Genomic DNA, 3,382 nt, shown 5'->3' with positions numbered 1-3,382 from the left:
CCGCTCAGTGGTTATCAACCCTAGCAGCCGTCGGCTTGGCTTAATTTAACAGGAAGTGAGTGTTGTTTCCTCAGGATGTTCGTGCCGCCAGGCTCTTTGCTGTTGTGGAATGTTCTCTTCTGGGTCTCCTTCATGTACGGGTGTATGTTTGTGTACATGTGTGTGAACTGGTAGTCACAATCATTCTGAGCATTTAGGGAGCAGTAGCCAGGCCTTTGACCTCTGACCTTGACAGTGCTGGAGCAGGTAGAGAGAAGAAGATGACAGTAACACATTCTTTGTGTTACAGAGCCCACTTCCTGATCTGGGGGAAAACGTTTATCCTGGCTACTGAAACAGTTTTCACTGACATAAATCTCAGCCTGGACACAAGGAGGGGGAACTATTTTCATACTTTTGACTTACTGAGGCGCACCCCTACTGAATGTCTGAGGTCATTCATATTGTTTTTCAATCAATCAATCAAACTTTATTTATATAGCACCTTTCAGACAAATTAAATTGCAGTTCAAAGTGCTTTACAAGAGTGCAGAAAAGTTATTGATGAAAAAGTAGTTTATAAAATCATTGATAAAATCATTGAGAGACTAATGCACACCAATAAGAATTAAAAAAGATATGTATAAAAAATAAAAAAATAAATACGACACATAAAAGCAATAAGATATTAAAATGAATACATTAAAATTGTAGTAGGATAAAAAAGACAATACAATAATGTTAAGATTTGAATTTATTTAAAGCACTATATAAAAGCCAGACTGAATAAATGAGTTTTAAGACTGCGTTTAAAAATCTCAATATTCTCCTCTCAGACCTTCAGGAAGGTTGTTCCACAGTCTCGGAGCGTAACAGCTGAAGGCAGCATCACCAAATGTTTTTGTCCTGCTCAGTGGAACAACTAAGAGAGAGGAACTGGAGGATCTGAGGGGCCGTACTGGTTCATAAACTAAAATCATGATCTGATAGGTAGTCTGGTGCAAGGCCATGTAATGCTTTATAAACTAATAAAAGAATTTTAAAATCAACACGAAAACTAACAGGCAGCCAGTGTAAAGATTTGAAAACAGGTGTGATGTGTGCTCTCCTTCTGGTCATTGTCAGTACTCGTGCGGTAGAGTTTTGTAGTAGCTGTAGCCGATTGGTTGTGTTTTTGGGAAGACCAGAAAGGAGAGCGTTACAATAGTCCAGCCTGCTAGTGATAAAAGCGTGCATTAGTCTCTCTGTTTGGCTCAGAGAGAGAAACGGCCTCACTTTGGCGATGTTTTTCAGGTGGTAAAATGCTGTTTTTGTGACACCCTTTACAAGGGCCTTAAAATTAAAATCTGAGTCAAAGATCACCCCAAGATTCCGTGCTTCTTGATTTGGGTTGAGTCCTATTTTTTGTAATTTGGGGGCCAGTTTCTCTCTCTGAGCCTTTGAACCGATGATTAAAACCTCTGTTTTGTTTTGTCCTGGTTGGTTTTGTTGGTCAATGACTTGATCCAATTCAATGTACAAATGGTAAAAACGATCCCTACCAGAAATGCAGACAAAACCTGAAAATATCAAAAATTATAGTATTTAAAAATAACTTATAATGGTGTTTTCCCTTGATTTGAGTAAAAAAATATAGTGAAAAAGCAAAAAATGAATCTTGTGAAAGTCTTTTTCTACTGAGTCTTTGTTATAGCTTGCTTTAATACTTGGGGTTCAACTTTATTCTCAACATTTCATGAGACAGAAGTTAATGTTGGGTTGAAGCCAAGAATGTTTTAATATATTTTTACTTAATAATAATTTATCATATCTAATTTATACTTTGGTATTAGTTTGTAAACAGTAATTGTGGTCCACATAGAGTGTGACATTACCTCAGAGCAAGTCCTATAAAACCCATCCTCTTCACATTCTATCAACATGAGAGTTAGTGATCACACTGACGTTAGAAGTTTGACTGCAGACTGGGAACCATCAGAGGGGTATGTCAGTATGGAGTCGCCTTGTAAGATGCACCTTCATGCAGAAGGGGGGAAGAGGGGTCAATGCTGATACCTCTAACATACTGTAGTTAAAAAACTGAACTGAACTTTTTTTTTTATGTATAATGACAAGTAATGAGGAGTTAACTTTTACAAAGAATTATGTGAAATAATTTAGAACTGACAGCAGAATCATTGCATTATTCATTCTCTTATTATTAAATACTAAAATTCTTTCATGTAGGTTATAACACATCAATGAAAATGTATTGTGGACGTTTTCAGAATTACAGGTTCTAATATTGGCTGGTAAATTGAACTCAAACGTCAGGGTGAAATGGTTTGTGTTGGAGCAGAGTACAGGTTTGACACTGGCAGGAACGTTCAAATACATTCACACTGCTGAGTTTAGTCTGTTCAGTAAAGGGCAGTAGATTTCATTGAACACTTGAAATGAGTGAGTGACAATAAAGAATATGTGATCTAATTCAAAGAAAACATGACGTGCCACAGTGAGAAGTTTGACTAAGCTTCAGTTATATAGACAAAGACAGAAATCTGAGGCAGAATACGACTTTGAAGAATAAGTGCCAGAAACATCAATCAAGTCAAGTCCGGTGTTGTATTTGGTTTATTTCATTGATTTCATCTCCTGTCTTATAAACCATAGTCAGCAGAGCAGTCTACAGTCACAGGGACAAACCTGATTGTTTTCAGTTTTCTTGTCTTACTACTTTGATAAAGTCTCTTCTTTTTCTTCTGTTCTAAAATCTTAAAACTCAAAGCAGGATTCTTAGAGATGAACGTGATTCTGGGAAAATGGCTCCAACACCAAACTCTTAGGAAGCAGTTGAATCCTGCTAAACCAAAGACCGCCCAAGAGCTCAGTGACGGGGTGATGGTGTGGAGTAATGTGGGGACTGCAACGGCAGCCACTTCTACAGACTGTATGGTGTTTTCCAGTTTCACTGTGAGCCAGTTGTTCCTTCTGCTGGGGGGAAGCAAAGCACAGGATGACTGACGCAGATGGGTGAGGCAGCAGAGAAAAGAGGGCAGCGATGAAGGGATATGTTGGCAATGATAGGGGATCCAAAAGACCTAAGTGCAGTGAGTGTGTGTGAGAGTGTGAGAGTGTGTGAAGGTAAGGCTGTCCCCACTTGTTCCCCCCCACTTCACTGAGGCTAAGGCAAAGGAAATGCCAGCACAATTAAAAACATAAAATTACAAAAAAGGAGAAAAAAGATTTAAAAAGCTAAATAAGCAAAGCTGCAGCCCCAGAGAAGAGGCACGGTGACGCACATTGATGGTGATAATGCTTTGAAGAAAAAAAAAGAAGGCATTTTACCAAACAGCACCACAAATACACACACGTCAACATTTTCCATGATCTCTGCAGTGACATCACATTAGCTCATGTGACT

Source organism: Labrus mixtus, chromosome 2 (assembly GCF_963584025.1).
Source record: "Labrus mixtus chromosome 2, fLabMix1.1, whole genome shotgun sequence".
NCBI lineage: Eukaryota > Metazoa > Chordata > Actinopteri > Labriformes > Labridae > Labrus > Labrus mixtus.
This window is presented reverse-complemented; position numbering follows the sequence as displayed.